This window comes from Marmota marmota, unplaced genomic scaffold (genome assembly GCF_001458135.2).
Source record: "Marmota marmota marmota unplaced genomic scaffold, marMar, whole genome shotgun sequence".
Classification (NCBI taxonomy): Eukaryota; Metazoa; Chordata; class Mammalia; order Rodentia; family Sciuridae; genus Marmota; species Marmota marmota.
The window spans coordinates 39,759,139-39,783,275 of NW_026000108.1; the positions used below are offsets into that span (position 1 = coordinate 39,759,139).

Sequence of the window (24,137 nt, forward strand, 5' to 3'; positions counted from 1 at the left end):
TAAAGAAAGCAATGGGGTCAACATAGCTGGAACTCAAGTAAATCATTCCTATACATTTTACCCACCTCCTCCTTGTGGGCTGTTCTTTGATACTGAAATTCAAGTATGTTTAGTTGTTATTTCATACACATGCTAGGCAAGCTCCCTACCACCAGCCATAGCCCCAGCCCCACCATATGTACATTTTAAAGGTAAGAGTGTCTTCAGTTAAAAAACATAGGCAAACTTTTTATTGTTAGCTTTTCCTGGCTAAGAGTCAGACTTAGTCACTCAGATTTATATAATGCTATCTTCCCACATAAGGCATGTGATCTAAAGAAACAAAGTGGGTTATTTCATAACAGGAAATGCCAACAGAGCACAACACTGTGAACTATGCAATTATTCACCATTCCTGCTCTATTTTGTTCCCCTTTGCACAGTAAATCCTTTTCTCACAAACACTTCATTAGATATGTCCTAATAATTTATAACATGCTAACTGAAATTCAATAAAAAAGTATTTCACAAAAATGCCTTAAAATATAGGCTTGTGACATGACACTTTCAAAATTTTAATTTAATCACAAAAAAATGTAATTCCAAAAAATGGAAATCAATGAATTGGCTACCAAAAATGTTGTAGTAAGATTAATGACTTGAATAAAGATTCTTAGTTCACATCAACTAAAACAATGAGCAACTAGAACCAGGTGTTGAAAAGTAAAGTGCAGAACATTTATCCATACCTTACTTTTAAAATAGGAAAAAAAATAACTTGTCAGGCAGATTTATATGGTGGTTTTAAAATGTCAACCCAGAAGGCTTTGCAACACATTTTTAAAAGCTATAAAACAAGGATTATTTTATATCAAAATTGCATAAAGTATAGTAACTCTTTGAAAAGTGACAATTTCACATTTGAAAAGTGGTTTTCAAGCAAGAAATGCTATTGGGGTTTATTGTTCTTCTTTTTTAATTTTAAGGAAAGAAATAAACTTCTGATTTCAATTTAGTTAAGAGAAAAATACAAAGCTTATCACCAATTCTATACATTTTTTAAAAACTCTTACTGAAATATAATTATCTTTTAGGGGAAAGGGTTCAGATCTGGAAAATAAAAGAATTTAGTATTGTATTTTTATATTCTCTAAAACCCTTTCAATATTGAATTCAGTTAAATTCAAATGAATTATGGAGATTATTCTTCCCATTACTGCATACACAATAAATTATAGTTTGTTCAACCTGTTTTGTGACTTAGTAAAATTAAGTAAATTACCTACATATATTTAATTCTCTATTGGAATTCTTAAAATAAAGAGTATTTTCTTAGTGCCATGTATGATTTAATCCCATAACTGTTGTGGTGGGAACAAATAATAACCAACAAAAATTTTGTCTAAAAATAGTACATTTAGCTATTTTTTAAAAATCTCTTGATATAACATATAACCATACTGTCATTGCACATTTTTCATTCATCATATTCCCACAAACATGAATGAAAAACCCAATGTGTACAGACTTTATATTTTTAAGACTCACATCCCCAGAAATCAAATATTGGCATTTCATTTTTCTCCTTTCTCAATCATTTTCTAATATGATAAAAACAAAGCATATGGGAATATTTAAATATAATATACTCTTCTAAGACCCTGTTCATTATTTCATACACAATTGGCAAAACAGAATAATATTAACATTTCACAAAAGTCACACCTGTTGATTTGTGAATTTTTTCCTCATTATTTTAATATTTGGTATCACCAAATAACAGCAACTGAACACAAAGTAAATGAGCACAGCTGGATTCTGCAAGCCACAGAAGGAACTAAGTATTGCATGAAGTGCCCATTCATTCCCAGCTCTTCCTCTTGGCTCTGCTGGCCACATGCCCTATCTTAAAATGTTTCCTGTTGGATTTGCCTGATCTTCAGTTCATTTTGCTTTTGCTTCCATAACTAAACAACTTCAACTCCTCTCATACTACCTTGCAATGAGCTATCTTCAACTCTTTCATCTACATCAAGTCCTACATTTGCTCTAACATTTACATATAGAAATTGACCATGTCTTTCTAAATGTACTAGTATTTTTATCAAGATTTTTGTTGTTTGGTTTGTGCTCTGATTACAAGGTTGAATAGATTTTTTAACAGGCTACTGCCAATTTTTATATATATATATATATATATATATATATATATACACACACACACACACACACACATACACACATCTCAATCATGAGCCTTGACACCTAGCGCGTGATTTTGCAAAACAAAAATTTTCCCTTCCAAAGCAGGCAATTCTGCTAAAATTATTCACTGCACCATTCAATAAATTTTGAGTGTTAATTCAACAGTTAACAGAAAACAGCCTGAATTCCGTATATGGTTTAGGAGTTTTGTTAATAATGTACAAAAGGCTCAAATGGCTACCCTGAGCACATGTGTTTACATCTATTTCTCAGGAGATCTCACCAGAATTACCCACCAGAATGATAGAAAGCTGTAAAAAGGGGTAGGAAGATACCAACAAAAAGATCATCACACAGCCCGAAAGCAGACAAGAGTTCAACACCTTCTTCCCCCACTTATTGGTTATCTTTAAAACTTACATTACATGCCAAAGCTTTCTTTTTTGCTGTCAACCACTGAAGGTATCATATGGCTGTTCAAGTTTTAAGAAGAGGATATTAAGTCCCTGATCCTTCCCTTTATTTCTTTTTCCCCCTTTCATCTTTTAAATCATCTTTTATGTTTTTTATGTTTATCTGCCCAAAATTGGTAGCACTACTTTTATTCCATAACCATGATTCAGTATTATCTGTTTTTGCTATATTTGATTCTAAAAGTTCAAACTCAATCTATACTATTTACATCATTGTTAAGTATGTAACTATTCACAATTTACTTATTCACAAGAATATTTTATTTCTTTTTAGAATGCTCAATCATGTTTTTTGTTCTTTAGTATTTTTATTATCTTCTTGAACAAGCTTTAAACTATTCTAACCTTGAATACACTGTCCTATCTTTGTAGTTGATGCTTTTCCCCATTCCCAGAATACTCCACTGTGGCAGTTTGTTCTCTAGGCCTATCTACACAGCCATCAGCCAGAATTCCTTCCATTGCTCGCTTCAGTTGGATCTATATTTTCTTTAAGTCCCCAATTTTTCTTTCTTAATGAACCATATTGTTTTGGTGAATGTCCTTAAGCTGAATGGAAAGCAAAGTATTTTTATGTCAGAAAATTATTTTTTCCTGCCTTCACAGTTAATGACAATGTATCTGAATCTAGGATTCTTGGATTGAAAATAATTCATTGTTTCATTGTCTTCTGATATTGAAGGTTGCCAAAGAGAAATGTGTGCTTGTCTCAGTCTTGTTCATCTGCATATGAGCTTCTCTTGGGGTCCTTAAGATTTTCTTACTCTTTGGTATCTGGGGAATCACAGAATCACAGTGTTTAATTTAGAGGGTTTTAAAAAAAATCTTCTCTACTTGCTTGGATAAGACTATTTAATTTGAAATTTTTTAACACTAGGAAAGATCACATTTTTTCTTTGCTAATTTCCTGTCCTCTACTTCCTCTCTCTGAAACTTTTAATAGTTTGGGGACCCCTGAATTCATTCTGTGTATCTTTAATCTTCTTTATTTTCCCTCATCTTTTCAAAGTCATCTTCTTTTTTTCTTACATTTTAGATTTTTCAGAACTTATCTTCAAACTTTTGTTGAATATTTTATTTCCACAATGATTTCTTTAATTTCTAAAAGCTCTTTTTAAAAATAGCTTTGCAGAGATATAACTCATATACCATCAAATTCACCCTAAAAACGCACAATTAAGTGGGTTTTGGTATATTCACTGAATTATACAAATGCTATGTAATTTCAGAAAAATTTTATTACTTCAAAATAATTCCCCATGCCCAAATGAAAAAGTACCATTCATATTAGAATATAACTGGAACAGGACATCCATCTGGAAGATATACTGTATTTACTTATACCAAGAAACAGAGAAGCAATAGAAATGAGAAAAAATCAAGTAGTAATAATTGAACTCTTTTTTATATATAGTGAAACAATTATTACGCATTTTAATCTAATGAAATATAATTTCCTGAAAGGCAAAAGAGGAATGTAAGAGTACTAATTGATAAAGCAAAAATCATCATTATCATCATCATCATCATCTGCTGCTGCTGCCATCTCCATAAAAGACTTTACCTGGAATATGTGAAAAGACCCTGCATCAAAGAGGAAGCCACCTTTCCAGAACATGAACTCCAAGATCAGAAGCCTCTGGTATAAAGGAGTTGGTAAGTGAGGAGCACAACATGCATATAGTAAAGCACACAAATCTTAAGTACATAGTTCAAATCAGTTTCACATATGTCTGTCCATATAATCACCTCCTGAATCAAGGTCTAGCATACATTCTGTATCCTAGGAGATTCCCTGGAATGCTTATCCAGTCAACAATTCCCAAAGGTAAACCAGTACTTTGCTCTCTATTACAACAAATCACATTCTGTCTGCTTTTGAACTTCATTTAAATGAAATTCTACATATGTACTCGCTTTCACCTGGCTTCATTTGCTCCATACTATCCAAAAATCCATTTTGTTACTGTGTTTTATTGTTCTGTATGACTACACTAGTTTCTTTATACATTTTGCTATTAAAGCTCATTTATGTTTTATAGTTTGGGGCCATTATAAAACATTATATGTTCATTATTATGAACATTCTAATATATGTCTTTTGGTGGACATAAGCACTCATTTCTACTGGATACACACCCAGTTGTGAAACTGCTAGATTTTACTTAATATGGTATAGTAGTTTCCCATGGCTGTATCAATATCCTCATACTTAAAATATTATTTGATGTAACAATTTAACATGATTTTTAAAATAGATATAAGGTTTAAAATGAAGTGCAACTATATAATTGTTTCCTCATGGTTTTTATGCTGGGTAGCCAAAACTCTAATAAGAGGGAGAGAGAAAAATCAGGATGGAAACCACATTACTATACTATTAGCAAGCACCTTGATTTTGTTTTCTCATTTTTGTTTGTTTTTTTAAATTTACTTTCCTAACAATTTACATAGACAGATGCTTGGAAGGCAAATATTAATTTAATTAAAAAGTTACTTCAAAAAGCAGGGTAGTGGGAGTAGTGGAATGAAAGAATTATATGTTCACTTTTTATTTTACGTGTATTGTCATATGAATTTTTTATAAGCTTGAGCTAGTGTAACTTTTAAAATAATCTCTTGGCTCTAAAACAAAGTAATGTCTGTTTCTTGTAGAGTGGACAGATATTTGTTTTTCTCTGAGAAATTTGACTTTATTACTATCACTGATTTGTGCAATGGATAAAGCATGGTCTTTCAACAAATAAAGAAATAGAAGAGTAATAATAACTGCCTGCTTCTCACCTCAATTGAGGTCAAAGGGTAAAGAAATATGGTTAACATACAGGTGGAGAGATTTAAATCAGACCTGGGGTAAAAATCTTGATCATGATGACTATGAGACATTGAAATAAGTTATTAAAGGGGAAAGAGGGAAGAAATTACAAACCTTCTCCCACAGGGATTTGAAGGGCAGTATACACAGCCATCTGTATAGTGAAACTTGGATAAAGCCCAGCTGTGAATTAATGTTCATTTTTATAACACCATAAATATTGAGAAAAGTGTTCTGGTATATCCTTTAAATAGTATGTGTTTCTTGTTACACAAAATTTTTTTTTAGCTCTACAACCATTATAATAATAGTAGAAGAAGAAACTAATGTGAAAAGAGTATTTTAATTACATAAATCAACTCAATTCCATGGGTCCAAAATTGAGAAATGTGCTATATGCTCTATTTCCAGGTTATTATGGAATAAAGTAACTGTTGCAGGATCAGGGGTTACATACAGAAAATAAATAGCTCTCCCTGAAGTTATGCAGAACAGAGAAATATAAAATCACCAGAAACATTTATGATTTGGCTTTCTGTGGAAATGTAGCCTTCCTAAAGCTAACTTAAACACTGGTTCAACATTTATAAACGATGTATAGAGCAAAGAAGAAAAGAGATTCTCCCCCAGCCCCACACCCTGCCCCCAGTTATCCAGGGCAGAACTCTAGCTTGCCAGAGAAGAAGCATCTCCTTGATGGTCCACTCTGACTTGGAAAGGAATTTCTTCTCCTAAAGGAGAACCTCCCACCCTACAGCCACGGGCCTTCTCACCACCTCATGCTCTCAGGGATTTTCAACTCCTGCCTAACTCATAGCATAACCTTCAGGATTCCTTATGTTGAGAAAGCCTAGGAGGAGTAATAAGCAAGATGGCCGACTAGAGGTGCTCAATGCTCGCCCCCTCCTCCTTCACCCAGGGGAAGGATCAATAGAATGAATAAACAACTGCTCTTTGTAGAGAGTGACTAAGAGGAGACTACTGGAGTCTACAGTACAGGAAAGAAGCAGCAAAAATCCTGTGAAGCACAAAACTTAGGATGGCCACATAGAGAAGGAAAGGAAACATTTTGTCTGTGTTGCCCTATGCCCCAGTCTGAAACAGAAGGGTGGGTCTTCTCCCTACAGGAAAAAGGTATGCAGGAGGTTTCCAGCTGCTCCTGTTCTCCCAGACACTTGCTGCCTCAACTACTGGAGAATCCTACAGGCCTCACAGGTCCTGAGCTCAGCTTAGGAGCTACCTGGAACTGCCTACAGTGGAATGCAGATCACACTACTCCAGAAAAGTTCATATTGTGTCCTGCCCACTATGGCTCAAGCCGCTAGCATTTTGTGCATCTTCAAGCCAGAGCTCCTTCTAGAGTTCATCCTGCTCCAAAGGCCAGTAGCCACTGCATCCCTTCATCCCTAAGGCTCTGCCATCATAGCACCATGTATGTACATATGACAGAGCACCATTTCATGGCCAAGCTATCACAGTTTCAACTGCAGACAGTTTCAACCGAAGTACAGCACTGTTCCCTGCAAGACCCGCCTCTCAGAGACCTGCAGCCCTGGTCCAGCACAGCATTTGTACCTCCAGGAACCTGAAATGATGTGGTGTCCTTCTCTTCATGGAAACATTGCCTTATCCGAGCTGTGCCACCCACCCTCTGGTCCAGAGAGCTACAGAGCTACAGAGCTCTTGGATCTGAACTAGTCACCAGAGTCTGAACTGATGAGGAGTCTGAGCTCTCTGGGCAGTACACCTATCATTTCACTTCCATGCCCCTTCCCTTTTGCCATTCTGAGTTTTTCATGCTGTTTTACCCAGTCTCACAGAGCCAGACTCACTTCTGGGTCTCATCACCCTGGGGTCTATAAACACCTCAATGCAGTACTCCTCTCCTAGTGCTCCAGTTACCACTGTACCCTGTTGACTCCAGAGCCCAAATTGCAGCTGTGCTCTGCTACCCAAGATTTAAGTCTCTGGAACATTCCTTCTTCCCCAGGGCCATTCCAGGGTTGTTCTCCAACCTCCAGGATCAGAGTCACAACTATACCCCTCCCTCCTAAGCCCAAGCTACAAGGGAATTCTTCAAAGCCACAGTCCCCAGTTTTTTGGAAAAGTTGCATCTACCCATGTATCAGGGATTGAAACTGTGCCCACATTGCAGGTATCCCAATAGTTCAGCAAGACACTAATCCCCTGACCCCAGTATCTACAGCAACTTTAACCATCTATTGTGGGAAGCCATTCTCACACGTGATTGGGCACCTCCCTGACTGGTTGTGAGGCATTCTGGCCAAGCTGTGTCAGAACTTATCCCCACCCTTTTTAGGTGCGAGAGCCCATCCGTGTGGGGGTGTGACTGACCATTGACCCTGAGACCAGTCACTGACCCTGACCTTGGAATGCTGTCCCCCTCGACCTTCATTGGATGGAATTTTCCCCTGAATTTCTTGTTCCCCAATAAAAGGCCACTCTCTGGCGTGCTCCTTCCTCTCTCCTGCTAGTCTCTTGTGTAAACCTTGCTACCCCACCAGGTAGCTCGAGGTAGGAGCCAGGAAGGGCCATCTCTGAACTGGTCAAGAAAAAGGTAAATTGAGTTTATGTGTGTTTATTTTGATCTCACTAGTTAACTTCTATGCTTAGGACCTCTAGCATGAAGCTAGTCACACGTGCTGGTCACACGGCAGAATCTATGCCCTGGAACATAGCACTGCTGTGGTTGTGTATAGGTCACATCAGACCTGATACCAAGAAAGATGCCCTCAGCTAAGTCACCCCTCAATAAGAAAAAGAGAATTGGAATACCCCTAAAATTCTTGCTGCTGAGAAGCCTAACAATCTACCCTGCCACCACTTCTGCCAAATATTCCCACATCCTGGGCCACTAAGGTACCTGTAGCCATTGCTGACATTGAACCCAGCTGAAGAAGCTGCACGAAGATAATTCTACTGGGTTCACCTGGAATCAGCGTCAACACACCCGACCAAAAGATATCCAAGGGCCTATCTACAGGGGAAAGTCTCTATGAAATCCATTCTAACTTTGAAAGAGGATTAGATGCACAAGTATCAACACAGAGGCAAAAGAAACATGTAAAAGTGAGGATAGCACCAAAAGAACATAATACTTTTCCAGTAATTGTTGCAAAGAAAAGGAAATTTCCAAATCGCCTAAAAAGGAATTCAAAATAACGATCTCTATGGAAACTAAGAAACTCAGTGAATTACAAGAGAATGCAGACAGGTAATTTATTCAAATCAGATAAATAATTCATAATATGAATAAGAAATCCAACACAGATAAATATCATCAAAAAAGAACCAAACTGAGGGCTGGAGTTGTGGCTCAGTGGTAGAGCGCTTGCCTAGTATGTGTGAAGCACTGGGTTTGATTCTCAGCACCGCATATAAACAAATAAAATAAAGATCCATCAATGACTGAAAAAAAAAAAAAAGAACCAAACTGACATCTTGGAGCCGAAGAATTTGATGAATGAGATAAAAAGTAGAGAGCTTCAACAGCAGACTAAATCAAGCAGAAGTAGATGTGTAAACTTAAAATTCACCTTTTAAAATAATCCAGTCACAGGAAACAAAAGAAAATGCAATGAAAGAGTAAAAAAAGTCTACAGGACTTACTAGACACTACTAAGTAAACAAATGCAAGTAATAACAAAAAGAGAACAAGAGTTACTATATTTAGATAAAATAGTCTTCAAGTCAAAACTGTTGTCAAAGACAAAGAAGGACATTATTTAATGACATCAGGGTCAGGTAATCAAAAGGATTTAACAGTTGTAAATATATATGTGCCTAATATCAAAGAATCTACTAAATATATAAAGCAAATATTAATAAATCTGAAGAGAGAAATAGGTTCCAATACAATAGGTTCCAATACAGGAGACTTCAATACCCCTTTTTCATCAATGAACAGGTCAGCCAGAAAAAAAATCAATGAGAAAATACTGGAATTGAACTAAATTTTAGACCAAATGGAGCTAACAGATATATGTAGAGCATTACATCCAATAGCACGAAACATGCATTCTTCTCTAGCACACATGGAGCATTCTCCAGGATATGTTACATTACAAAATGTCTTAACAAATTTAAGGGATGAATCTTTGAAAATTCACAAATATGCATAAATTCCATGTTCCTGAGCAACTTAGAGATCAAGTAAGAAAAAAAATAGGAAATTTTAAAATATCTTATTGAGACATAAAACAATAGAAACATAACCTATGGGATGCAACAAAAATAGTTCTAAGAGGAAGGTTTATGCCAATAAATAATTACATTAAAAAAGAATAAAGATACCAAATAATAGCCTAACATACCTCAAGGAACTAGGGAAAAAAAATTAAAAACAAAGTAAACCTTAAGTTAGCAGAAAGAGGAAAATAATAAAGATGAGAACAGAGCTCAATTCAACAGAGTACAGAAAAACCATAGGGGGGAAAATTGATAAAATCAAGAGTTGTTCTTTTTTCAAAATATATAAACAATATTTACCAATTCCTAACCAAAAAAAGAGAAAAGACTCAAAGAAATAAATAAAATCAGAAACAAAAGTTGAGACATTACAACAGACCCCTCAGAAATAAATAAGGGACTATTAAGACCAATGATATAATAAGAACTGGATAACCTAGAGGAAATAAATGTTTCTAGAAAAATATAGACTTCATTGAATTAAGAAAAAATGGAAGGCTTTAATAGCATTCTCCACCCCTACCCCGACCAAAGAAGCATAGATTTAAGTAGTAATGTTCAAATTTCTAACAAAGAAAAAGCCCTGGACTAGATAGATGGCTTCACAACTGAATCCTACCAAATATTCAAAAGAAAAATTATTACCAATAAACTCTTCCAAATATAGCACTTGAGGGTTATGTTTACATATATTTTATGATATCAGCAATACCTAAGCTAGACAAAGACATTATTAAAAAGGAAAACTATAACTTAGTATCTCTAATGAATACTGATGTGGTAATCCTCAATAAAATATTAGCAAACCAAATTCAGCTACATCAAAAAGATTAAATATAGGGCTGGGGATGTGGCTCAAGCGGTAGTGCACTCGCCTGGCATGCATGCGGCCCGGGTTCGATCCTCAGCACCACATACAAACAAAGATGTTGTGCCTGCCGAAAACTAAAATAAATAAATAAATAAATAAATAAATATTAAAAAAAAAAAGATTAAATATAATATCTAAGATTTATCCCTGTCATGAAGGCTGATTTAAGTGTGCAAATAATCAATGTAATACAAATCATCAATAGAATGAAAAATACAAACCACAAAATTATTCTCAATTGATGCAAAAAAAGTACCTGACAAAGCTCAACAGGCTTTCTTAATAAAAAAAACTGTTAATTGTTTAGGAATATAAAAAAAATTCCACAATGTAATAAAGGCCACTCATGAAAAACCCAAAACTAACACCGTAATCAGGAGAAAAACTGAGAGCTTTTCTAATAAGATCAAGTACAAGGCAGGGATGCCCACTGTTGCCACAACATAGTACTGTAAGTACTAGCAAGAGCAGTCAGACAAAAAAAAAAAAATGAATAAAAGGTATCTAAATCAGAAATTAAAAACTTACCTATTTGTAGATAACACAATCCTTTATGTTAAGTATCACAAAGATTCTACCCAAAACACTGTCAAAACAGGAGCTGAAGCTGGAGCTCAGTAACAGAGTGTGTGCCTAGCACGTGCGAGGCACTGGATTCAATTCTCAGCACTACATATAAATAAATAAAATAAAGGGTCCATTGACAACCAAAAATAATATTTTTTAAAAAACTGTCAAAACAAATAAATGCATTAGTTAAGTTGCAATATACAAAATCAATATATGAAAATGAGATTCTTTTCTATATACAAACAATAATGTAAATGGAAAAGAAATCAAGAAAACAATCCCATTTATGATTGCATCAAAAAATTACTTAGGAATAAATTTAAGAAAGGAGGTGAAATATTTGTACATTGAAAACTATAAAAATCAATGAAATAAATTTTTAAAAAACGAATAAATAGAAAGATATTCTGTGTTCATGGGTTGGAAGAATTATATTGTTAAAATGTTCATGCTGCCCAAAGCAATACACAGATTCAATGCAATCCTTATCAAAATTCTAACGGCATTCTTCACAGAAAGTGAAAACACAACCTAAAATTCATGTGGAACTACAAAACAAATAAGCAAGCAAACAAACAAAACAAAACAAAAAACCCTGAATATACAAATCAATACTGAGAAAAACAAAATTGGGGGGCATCACACCTCCTAATTTAAAATTAGATTACAATGCATAGCAATCCAAACAGAATAGTACTGGTACAAAAGCAGTAGGATCAGTGAACCAAATAGAAAGTCTAGAAATGAATCCAAACACAAGTCAACTAATTTTCAGCAAAACCTCAAGAGAACATAATGAGAAAACAGTGCTGGGAAAACTGGGTCTCCTCATGCAAATACACAAAATTGGACCCTTCTCTTACACCATGTTAAAAAATCAATTCAGAATGGATCAAGACCTCAACGTAAGACTGAAAACAATAAAATTCCTAGAACACAAGACACTGACTTTAGCAATGATTCTTTGATATAACACCAAAAGTAGATTTTGGTTGTTTTTATCACAAAAAGTAACTATATGAGAAATATTTTCATTTGATTCATTGCACTAATGACTTTACTATCAAGATATTTTTATAAAATCATATTGTAAACCTCAAACATACATATAAAATTCATTATTTTTAGGAAGAAGATAATAAGACATAAAAAGAGGAAACATCTATTTAAATTAAAAGTACAGAGCAAGAGAGTAGATGTTTAAAGGACATTAGAAATTCAGATTCCCATCTACTGATGAAGAAATAAAGAAACAGAAGCAATAAGTGCTGCTATAGGTGATGGAGTATAAGCTGAAGCATTATTTAACAATCTTAAGACTCTGTCTCTTTCTCTAGATTCTCTTCTTCTCCACACCTCCTAAATGGATGTATTCCTTAGGGCCCTGATTCAACCTCTTATTAGGTCTACCATTTCTCTTAAATCAACCTTATATGATACGTATTTCCTTCAGAAATTCATCACTCAGGTTTCAATATAATCATTAGGCAACTAATCCAAATCTTACTCCAGTCACACTTCCCAACTAAAGGAACAATTTCTACAGATGGAATGATCCCACCCCTAGATTTGATCTGGTAGAGTATTCTTCATATTCAGTTGCAGGACTCTTGGTCATTATTTTTATATCCACCCAGAGATAATAATTTCATCACGCTATATCCTCACTTTACTCATATCTTGAATTCTTCACGAATGCTATGTTCCATGTAAGTCATTTCATCTAATTATCAGATTAACAAGTACTAGAATCCTTCCTTTATAGATAAACAAACTCAGCAAAGTTAAAAATTTGCACATTCAAAAACAAGATATTTTACATGTTTTCTATCTACTACAAAGACTTACTATATAGTAGGCACACATAATATTTTTTGAACAAAGGAAAATAGCCTGTTATCTCAAACTCGGAATAGCATCTAGAGAAGAGTTCGATGAGCTTTCTCATCCTTTCTGATATTCAACTGATTCCACTGATCTCTAGGAAATTGTGCCAATAGAAACCCCAGAGAATATGACCTTCTTTTAAGTAATGGTTCTCAAAGATATTCTACAAACCCCTGGGTCCTAAAGCACATTCTGGCAAAGACAAACAATCTTCATAATAAATAATACTGAAGTTTTACTTGATTTTGTTACTATATTATTTGGTGGGTAAAAGTGTTGATGCTTAGCATAAATCCAGGCACCAAATTATATTAGTCAGTGTCACTTCCAAATGACATCAGGAAACTATAAATGTTATTAATTTTATCAAATCTGAACCCTTGAGAAAACATCAATATTCCACATAAATAAATGGGAAATACGCAAGTGGACTTCTGGTACATACTAACATATAATGGCTATCTTGAGAGAAAGTTCTGGGGTGGTCACTTGGATCATGAACTTAACTAGCCGTTTTTCATGCCAAACAGAAGAGACAACTAGAAGACATGTTCTTCAGACATCTCCTAAAACATGAATGAAGTAAGCCTGTCACTTTGAGAAAAACTATTGGCATTTATATTGCCAATGACAAAAGACAATTTTGTGTGTAAAAAACTAGAATGTTTGAAAATTTGTATTTGTTGCTGAATCTTTATATTCCCACACTCAAAGATTTTCTAATGATATCAGTGGTAATATCAATAAATATGATTTTATTATATTGCATAATATATGTCAGCATTTGGAAAATTGATATAATTTAGATAACCAATATTTTCAAGACACTAATATAAATGATTCATTCAAAGTGCAAGAGAGATGAATGGATTTTTTTTTTTAATTGGAGCTTTATAGTTACCCGTAGTAGTTGGGTTTGTCCTGACAAACTCATATACACAGGGAGCTGGATTTCAGTTCATGATCGCCCCCTCTTCCCTCCCAACCTCCCTCCTCTCTCCCATTCTCCTCCCTCTACTCTACTAGTTTTGCTTTTGCCTGTCTATTTATTTGTGTTTGATTGGTTCCTTTTGCTATCCTATCTTCTCTTCCCCCTTCCCTTTATTTTGCTCAAGTTTCTGAATACAAAAGAAAACATTTGATCATTGAGTTTCTGGGTTTGGCTAATTTAACTTATCATGACATTCTCCATTTCCATCCATTTACCAGCAAATGTGGTAATTTCATTGTTTTTAATGGTTAAGTAGAACTCCATTGTGTGTATGTATATTTGTATATGTATGTATGCATGTGTATGTGAGATATATATATCACAATTTCTTAATTCATTCATCTATTCACAGATGCCCTAATAACATAATTCAGCTATTGTCAATTGTGCTGCTAAAAACATTTATGTGGCTGTGTTCCTGTAAAATGCTGATTTTAGGTCTTTTGAAGAAATACCAAGGAATGAGATAGCTGGGTCATATGGTGGTTCCACCCCTAGTTTTTTCAGGAATCTCCATATAGCTTTCCAGGATGGTTGTACTAGTCTGTAGTCCCACCAACAATGTATAAGTGTACCTTCCCCCCCACCACAACCTCACCAGCATTGATTATTGTTCATATTCTTTTTTTCCATAGCTTTATTGAGGTAAAACTGAAGTACAATAAAATGCATATATTTGAAATATGCAATTTGATCAGTTTTGACATGTGTGTAACCAATACAATAAATAAAAAAAGCATTTCCATTGCTTTTTTAAATTTGAAATCATACAGACTGTGCTTCCTGTATGATTTATTAAATTAGAAATCAATCATCTTTAAATATATAGAACTCCACACCCATATTTCAACTATTTCAAAATTAAGTGGTGCACTTATAAGTATCTCAGAGATCAAGGAAGAAAGCACAAGAAAAGTAAATAAAAATTGCTTTGCACTAAGTGATAATAAAAGCTTAAAATATCAGAATCTCTGGGATGAAACAGTACTTAGATGAATGTTTATAACTTAAAGTACTTGTATCAGAAAGGAGCTAGAATAACAATTGTTATTCATGTTCTTAATCACTGACATTCTGACTGGAGTGAGATAAAATCTTAGTGAAATTTTGATTTGCATTTCCCTGATTGCTAGAGATGTTGAACATTTTTTCGTGTATTTGTTGGCTATTTGGGTTTCTTCTTTTGCGAAGTTTCTGTTTAGTATTTTCGCCCACTTACTGATTGGGGTTTTTTGTGTGGGATTGTTAAGTTTTTTGAGTTCTTTGTATATTCTAGTTAATCCCCTATTATAGGAGTAGCCAGCCAAGATTTTCTCCTGTTCCAAAGGCTCTGTCTTCATGTTTTTAATTGTTTCCTTTGCTGTGCAGAAGCTTTTTAGTCTGATGGTATCCCACATACTACTTCTTGGTTTTATTTCTTGTGTTTTGGGGCTCTTATTAAGGAAGTCAGTGCCAGCACCTATAAGATGGAGTGCTGACCCTATCTTTTCTTCTACCAGTTGAAAAATTTCTGGTCTAATTCCTAAGTCTTTGATCCATTTCATTTTGAGTTTTGTGCAGGGTAAGAGATATGGGTCTAATTTCATTTTTCTACATATGGCATCCAGTTTTCCCAGCATTTATTAAAAAGGCTATCAATTTTAACATTTTTTTAAAAGGCTATCTTTTCTCCAAGACATATTTTTGGCACCTGTGTATAGTAGCAGATGGCTATGGGTATGTGGATTTGTCTGTGTCTCTTATTCTATTCCATTGGCCTTCATGTCTATTTCGATGTCAGTATCATGCTGGTTTTGCTACTATACCTCTATAGCACAATTTCAGATCAGTTATTGTGATGCCTCCAGCTTCACTTTTCTTGCTTAGTATTGCATTGGGTATACCAGGTCTTTTATACCTCCAAATGAACTTAAGAAATTATTTTTTCTAATTCTGTAAAGAATGTCATTGGTATTTTGATGGGGATTAAAGATGATTGGATTTTAATGGAACACAGTATAAAAAATTCAAAGATGTTTTCATATTTCAAACTGCAACTACCATATAAGAAACTACCTTTTGTAAAGTTAATGTAATATCAGAGAAAGAGTGTCTGTGGTCTTCTGAAAAGATTATTAAAATACTCTTCCTTTTCAAACTTTTAACTTTCTTTTTTTAAGTTTCTTTTTTAAAATACCTTTATTTTATTTATTCATATTTTTTAATGTGGTGCTGAGGATTGAACCTAGCGCCTTGCATGTGCTAGGAGAGTGCTCTACCACTGAGCCACAGCCCCAGTCCCAAACTCTTTATCTTTCTAAGGCCAACTTTTCTTCATATGCTTCATCTAAAATGATACAGCACAGTAGATTGCATGAAGAGACAGATATTAGGATGAAGACAGTTGTATTTTGTTAAATTAGACAGCAGAAATATGCAAACGTGTAGAGTACTGCCCCTCTTCTCATTGCTTTAGAAAACAGATTTTTTTTTAATTTTTAGATGTTGATGGACTTTTATTTTGTTCATTTATTTGTATGTGGTGCTGAGAATCAAACCCAGTGCCTCACACATGCTAGGCAAGCGCTCTGCCACTGAGCCACAACCCCAGCCCCAGATTTTTTTAAAATATTCTTTTTAGAGGCTGGGGTTGTTGCTCNATTCATTTGCGAGGGGCTGGGATTGCGGCTCGGTGGTAGCATGCTTGCCTAGCATGCATGAGGCACTGGGTTCGATCCTCAGCACCACATAAAAATAAAGAAAATAAAGTCTATCAACAACTAAAAAAAAAGAATTAAATAGAAAATAATTGTTAAAAAAATTTTTTTTAGTTGTAGTTGGACACAATACCTTTATTTATTTATTATTATGTGGTACTGAGGATCGAACTCAGGGCCTTGCACATGCTAGGCGAGCACACTACCATCGAGCCACAACCCCAGCCTCAGATTTTTTTTTAATAACTGGTAATGGTTTATTATCTTTATATAAATTAATAAATATTTACAAAATGTTTCCTACTTTAATTCCCAATATGATATCTTCTACCTACTCATCCCTTCATTTATCTATCCCGTACATATCAATAGATATAATTCACATAAACCAAAAGCCTGTCAGCATCCTCAATAATTTTTTTAAAAATTGTAAAGGAATTCTGAGATTAAATAGTTTAAGAAGATATGTTCTAAATCAACATTGAACTTGGTTTCCACAGGAAAGTAATAGAAAATGCAACCCATTAAATAGATGATAAATCTTGACACTGATAATTCAAAAATGTATTCATTCATTTCATAAATACTTATTGAGCATATAGCAAGTTCAAGGTCCTGTGTTAAGTACAAAGAAAACGAAGAAACACAGATAAGAATTCCAAGCCCCAACTACTCAGAGTCTGGTAGTAACTGCTATAATAGCAGAACAAACAAAAACAGTACTGAGAGGAATACAAGATGTCATCTCTTAGAGAAGATGGTATGGGCTGGGATATAAAGGAGAAAATGTTGGGAAAGAATTGTAAAAGCCAGGAGACAGAATTGTAGAAAATGAGTGTTCTTGTTTTGGAGGGAGTGAAAGTAGGGGAAGGCTTTAAGATCAGTAGCAGTCACTAACTGAACATCTATATGCAAAATATGTACAAGGAAACAAAGACATCTATAGTCTTCTATCGAACTAGAAGTAAGGAAGAGAAGACATGAAACAACTAGGAAGAGGAAGCCATCAAAACCGCACAGTGATATGAGGACAATAGGAAAAAAGCCCAAGAAAGAAGATGTGAACAGAGGAGTACAGAGACATCAAGAGGAACAAGAAATATCAGAAAAGGAGAACTGTAAACACAAATAATAATACTAAAATTTAAAATAGAAATATTCACTGTCTATTCTACACCACAATTACTGCCACACTTACTGAACCAACAAGTATTGAGCCACCCACTATGTACTAAATTCTTCAAATGGCCAATAAAGAACAAGACATAAGGTTTTGGATTGACACACATTCAACTCTATTACACTGTAGCAAGTGCTAAGGAAGCATCAATAAAAGAGCTGTATATCCTAAGGAGTCAGAACAATCCATTCAGCCCACAAAGAGGGGGTGAAAAGCAAGGAAGAAAGGACTTAGATATAGCTCCACAGAGAAAGTGACAACTATTATCAGGTCATGAAAAATAAGGTGGGTTTTAACAGGAAACAGACAAAAATGTGTGTCTGTATTTGTGCACACATGCACCAGGGACACTATTTGGAAAATGAGTGTTCACAAAGTCAAGGCTGTGGCAGCAAAGAGCATTCTCAAGCAGTGAAAATAAGGAGCTCTTAACAGAGACAGTTCTTATGCGAGTGGAAGCTGGGAGACATCTAAAGCTTTAATGAAAACCAACAAGGGAAGGATAGAGGAATGCAACCAACTGCATCCTGGCAGGAAAGAAGCCAAGTGAACAAGACCCTAACCCAACTGATAGGCAAAGGACAGTCAAGCCTTTGAGGCAGCCCATAAAAGTCAACCTCCAGAGTCACAGGTAGAAAAGAGTGCAGAGTGGAGCTCGAGGAAAAAGCAAATCAAAGTATTTCAGCAAAGGCAGCAGAGACCTGGATCTGCAAAAGCCCATGTTGGGGAATGGGGAGAAGAGAAATAAAGCAAGGGGAGTGGACGGGTGAAGTCAAGAGGCTCAAAGGCAGAAATTTTTCATAAACGGCATGTTTGAACACTATCTTGAGCCAATGGGGACCCCTCAAAGAGTTCTAAGCAGGAGGATGGCACGATCATATCTGCATTTGTAGCTCTGTAGATGCCACCCCCACCCCAATCATCAGATTCTCTATCCAAAAAGAGTCTTGAGACAGAAGTCACACAGACTCAGGTTTGTATCCTGGCTCATTCGCTCATTGGTGAGTCATTTCAAGGCCCAGTCAGAAGGCAGTCACACACCAGCTTTTGAACAGAGAAAATCTACTACAAAAAAAAAACAACTGTGAACTAGGGAACTGAAAAGATGGAAAATCTCTAGGGTATAATGGAGGTAAGAGCAGTCACTACCACTAGTGGTAAGAAAACTGAGAGAGAGGAGAGAGAAAAAGAAATTGGAATTACTAAAATTTACAAACTCAGGAACCTGTGAGCTTAAATTTGGAAAATTTGGACCTCCAAGAATAGAATGTTCATGGACTGGGCTGGGCTGGGCTGAGCTGAGCTGCGCTGGGCTGGCGCCTCTGAGGTGTGAATGCCATGAAGTTGCATGTGTTGCCAGAGCTGCAAACTGGATTCAGTTGCTGCCACAGGAAGCCCCACCACACCCCTGCCAATACTGTGCACAACACAAGCAGAAGCAGAGTCTCTGGCAAGCAGACAGGAAGCCCCAGGTTGCTCCTTCACCCTGGAGCTTTGCAGTCTTCCTCAACACTCTCCATCAGCACAGCATAAAGGGGGCCAGCCAGGAGGGCAGAAGTGTGCTCTGCACAGTCCCAGCCCCAGCAGCACCCAGCAGAAGGGGGAGTTTTGATCTGAGAGACAACAACTTAACAACTGGCACAGGAATCCTGGAAAAGGGAGCCAACCTTCTGGGTCTGTTTTCCTTCTTGGTGAAATGGGAGTGAAACGGGAGTACCAAATTCACAAGATTTGGGGGAACATTAAGTGAACTATGCAAAACTTCTGTTATAGCACCTGAAATAAAGTAGCTATTTGATAAAAATTAATTCCCTTCCCTATTCCCAAAATTGTGGTAACAACCAAAACATAAAGATAAGGATGAATGAGAGTTGAGAATCAATGTGTCTTACAAGGCATCTTTTGTAAGTTACTATATATCACATTGCATGTTGTTCTTATTAGGTTTTAACCTATCCTTTTTACAAAGTTTGCCAACTTCCCATTTCCCCATCTGTTTTTTCCTTTATCTTTCTCTCTTTTTACACTGTCCCTCTCACACACACAAAAATGCGCATTCATACATGCTCCCCTTAATTCCAGACAAAATTCTCCATAATGACAGCAAAAGTCATAAATGTAATCAAAACATGGCTATTATGCAGCCAAAACTGTGCTAATTCAAGTACTGTGGGAAGCCGTTCTCGCACGTGATTGGGCACCTCCCTGACTGGGTGTGAGGCGTTCTGGCCAAGCTGTGTCAGAACAAATCCCCACCCTTTTTAGGTGTGAGAGCCCCTCTGTGTGGGGGTGTGACTGACCATTGACCCTGAGACCAATCACTGACCCTGACCTTGGAATGCTGTCCCCCTCGACCTTCATTGGATGGAATTTTCCCCTGAATTTCTTGTTCCCCAATAAAAGGCCACTCCCTGGCGTGCCCTCTCTCTCTCCTGCTAGTCTCTTGTTTAAACCTCTCACTACCCCACCAGGTGGCTCGAGGCAGGAGCCAGAGGGGGCCGTCTCTGATCTGGTCAAGAAAAAGGTAAATTGAGTTTATGTGTGTTTATTTTGATCTCACTAGTTAACTTCTATGCTTAGGACCTCTAGTATGAAGCTAGTGTGCTGGTCACACGGCAGAAAGTACCAAAAAACAGGAAGCAGAGGACTCTCAATAATGTTGGAAAATGACATATTGAATAAAATTTTAGAGTGTTTTGATTTATTGCTATTTTTAAAAACTAGTTGAAATTGCTAAATGTTAAAAGCTGGAAACAACAGCAAGCAAGGCATTGGGGGGCGGGGACAAAAACCACTGATCTTATGTGGAACTTGATTAAGAGGAGTGTGGTGTCCAAAATAGGGGAAGGCCAAGACAGTATCTTTGTACAGCTGAGAGGTTAACTAGAGCTTTCCTACTGGTTCGGAACTAGAGGCAGCCATGATGGTACAAGGTGGGCAGGCTTGTCTGTTCACAAATGGTTCAAAGAATTCATCATAAATTATTTGGAAAAGAGAAAATGGTGGTGAATAAACAGGGCTGACACTAAGGTGCCCCAGAACTATGAGAGCAAATTGAGAAGTATCACAGCATAGTGAGTTGGATTATGATCTAGAAACGTAACTCAAGAGATTTTTCTATAAAAGTGTGGACCATAGAGGCACAGGAATTCCTAATACAGTCAAGGTGAGATAGGGTAGAAGTGAAGATGAGAATGGAGTTGGAGAAGAAGTTAATCATAACTAAAGTAAAGTGAAAAACTATTCAGAATTACGTATAAAGAAAGACTTGGTTAAACCAGCCACCAGGGCACAAATCTGTAATCCTAGCTACCCTGGAGGCCAAGACAGGAGGATTACAAAGATGAGGTCAGCCCGGGCAACAATAAGACCCTATCTCTTTAAAAAAAAAAAAAAAAAAAAACAGAAAGGAAAAAAAGAAAGGAAGAAAGGCAGGTGCTTCTAGAAAGTAGATATTCAAACACTCAGCATAAGGCCTAGAAAAAGACAAGTGAAAAAGAATGAATAGTATGTTCCTCTCAAAGAAAGAAGACTTTTCCACAGACAGCACACAAATTCCAATTTGCTTCAAAGTGTTAACTACCACTAAGATCTGAGTTTTCATTCTCTTTCAATTTCCAGGAAGTAGATATTTCTCCCATTTTATGGATAAATAAATATGTTTGTCTAATAAGTGGCAGACCTGTGATTCAACCCCAAGAGAATTAACTTGGTACTCCATCAAAATCAGGAGGACCAAAAGTCACAGAAAACACACCAATGAGAAAGAAGCAATAGCCTAGAAGTGGATGCCATAGAGAAGCCGAGAAGAAAAAAGACTGAGGAAGAAAAAATCTCCTTAGTTTTAGTATCTGGGAGACTTTTCAGTAAAAAAGTACCAGCACCTAGACTGCACTAAATTATAAACAATAAAACAACAAAGAAACAGGCATCAAGTACAGAATACTCTCAAGAATTGTAGCTGCTAAAGAAAGGACAGTATTATTAAGAGATCTGTTTCCCTTCAGCTCTAACAGGATATTCTGCTACAAATTATAAACTGAGGAATGTATCTCTTGTTCACAGAGCTGTAGGGCAGACAGGTGAAGATCTCTCGACCACCATGACCACAATGGTACTCCAGAGAAGATTCTCTCCAAGGTATCAGAGTTCAAGACAGGCATCTTCTCATTTCTTCTCTAAGTGGCTATTTTGGACACAATCAAATAGATTCTTAGCATGTATTTGTTTCTTACTTTCAGAATACATTTTCATTATGGAATCCAGTAAGAAAAGTACAAGTCATTCTTCGTGTTTTTTTTTTTAAATCACTCTTCTGAAACATACTGCTTAACTGACAATTTAATAACAAGCTCTTAGAAAGATGACTTATGTTTATATGTGCAATGATAAAATGATTTTTTTATTTTAGCAAATAAACTCTTATCATTTAAGAGAGTGGTGTTTATTTCTCTTGGTGCTCATAATGTTTAATATGAACTTACCTTGTACTGAGAAACTTTATATTTAAGATCTAAGGTTTCAGTCATGAGATCCTTCTCATTGAATTTACACAAGAGAATCCTCAGTCTAGAAATAAAGTCTGTTTAATGTCTAAAAAATACCAGAAGCCTCTATTGTAGTCAGGAAAATTTATACTTCAGTAAGAGTTACAGCAGGGGTGGGAGGACAGTGCATAATTTAAAGTGCACTTCATAGTATTTCATAGTCTTAAATGCTGCTAGAAAAAAGCATTTAAATCATTTAAGAGAACAAAGCTTCATTTTTTAAATAATAAGCTTATGATAGGCAGTTTTCAAAATTCAATGTCATTATGATTAAAACTTTCAGCTCTTTTTCTTACTTGCATGGTTATATGCCTGTTTATATATGGAAATGAGACATGTAAGAAATTCCAGCTAATGATATGAAGCAGAAATGGGTAGCTACACTGTGTTATTTTTTTACAAAATTATAATTGGCACAAGGATAGAGTATGAGCCAGTCTTGCTAGCAATCACCTATTTCTTTGTTTCTTTCTTCCTCTTGGATTCCACCCTCATGTGTGGAGTTTTGGGATAAAGAAAACCATTTTACCTAATATGGGGGAGAGGAGAAAATGCAAACATTGACATTTGATTTCCTCATGGGGAATCTGCCTTTTTATTTTTTTCTGGCTCTTCACAAAAAGTAAAGTTTCTTGATCTTTTGAGAGTCCTACAGTGAGCAATCAGAATTGATTCTGCTCTGTGACAGCATCATAAGGTTATGTCACTGAAACACAACGTAAACTAACCTTATCATTAAGACCCCTTGTGCATTCCTACTTTTGATGATTCACAATACAAATTAGTTCTTGTTTCAACATGTTCATGAATAAGGGATTCTAAAAGGTAAATACACTTGTTAGTAATGTATACCTAAGACTGGAAATAAAAGAGGGAGGGAGGAAAAAAAGAAAGAAGATAGGCATAAGAAAAGGAAGGAGGGAGGGAACTAAAATTGGTAATTAAATGCCAGAATGCTCTCAAAGCAGTAACTTTATTTCTACCCCAAACAACATGTAAGACTTCTGGCATTGGTTACATGGAATTAGCATAATTTTATAAACAAAGTGTACATCCTCTGCCATCAGAATACTTGGATTTGAATTCCAGTCCTACCCTTTATCAGATGTATGATCTTGAGTGACTTAATTTTTGTTTGTTTCCTCATCTGAAAAATGGGATATGTGAATTGTTCCTAGCTCATAGAATTACTGTAATGATTAAATAAAACTACACATGTAAAGAAGTAGAAACTCTTGGCACAAATGTTAATTATTTTCACTTTTCTTATCATCACTATGTTCTTTAAAATTCTCACATATAGTCACTTAATATATTAAAAGTCATAATTGCATTTTCATGTAATGACCCTATAACTTTTTTCTTCCTAGGCTCATCTACATTGTTCTATTTCCAAATTTTTGTTCTATTTCAACTTGATAGTTTGACTTTTAATTATTGTACCATAATTAAAAACTTAGGCTACCCTCCATGGAAAGCAGTATGCAGATTCCTAAAAAATATAAAAATAGATCTACCACACTATCCAGAAATTCTACTCCTAGGTATCTATCCAAAATAAAGGAAGTCAGTGTGAAAAACATATACCTGCATACCCACATTTATTGCAGTAGTATTCACAATAGCCAAGGTATAGAATCAGGCTAAATGCCCATCAACAGATGAGTGGGTTAAAAAACTATATGGGGTACACACACACACAATTGAGTTTTAT

At 35.6% G+C, this 24,137-nt stretch overlaps 1 protein-coding gene across 2 annotated transcripts in view; it reads right to left on the reverse strand.

Annotated features, from left to right (window-relative positions):
* The window catches only part of Scfd2 (sec1 family domain containing 2), a 386,233-nt gene that overhangs the window by 314,717 nt on the left and 47,379 nt on the right, over positions 1-24,137 (reverse strand). The window lies entirely within an intron of this gene.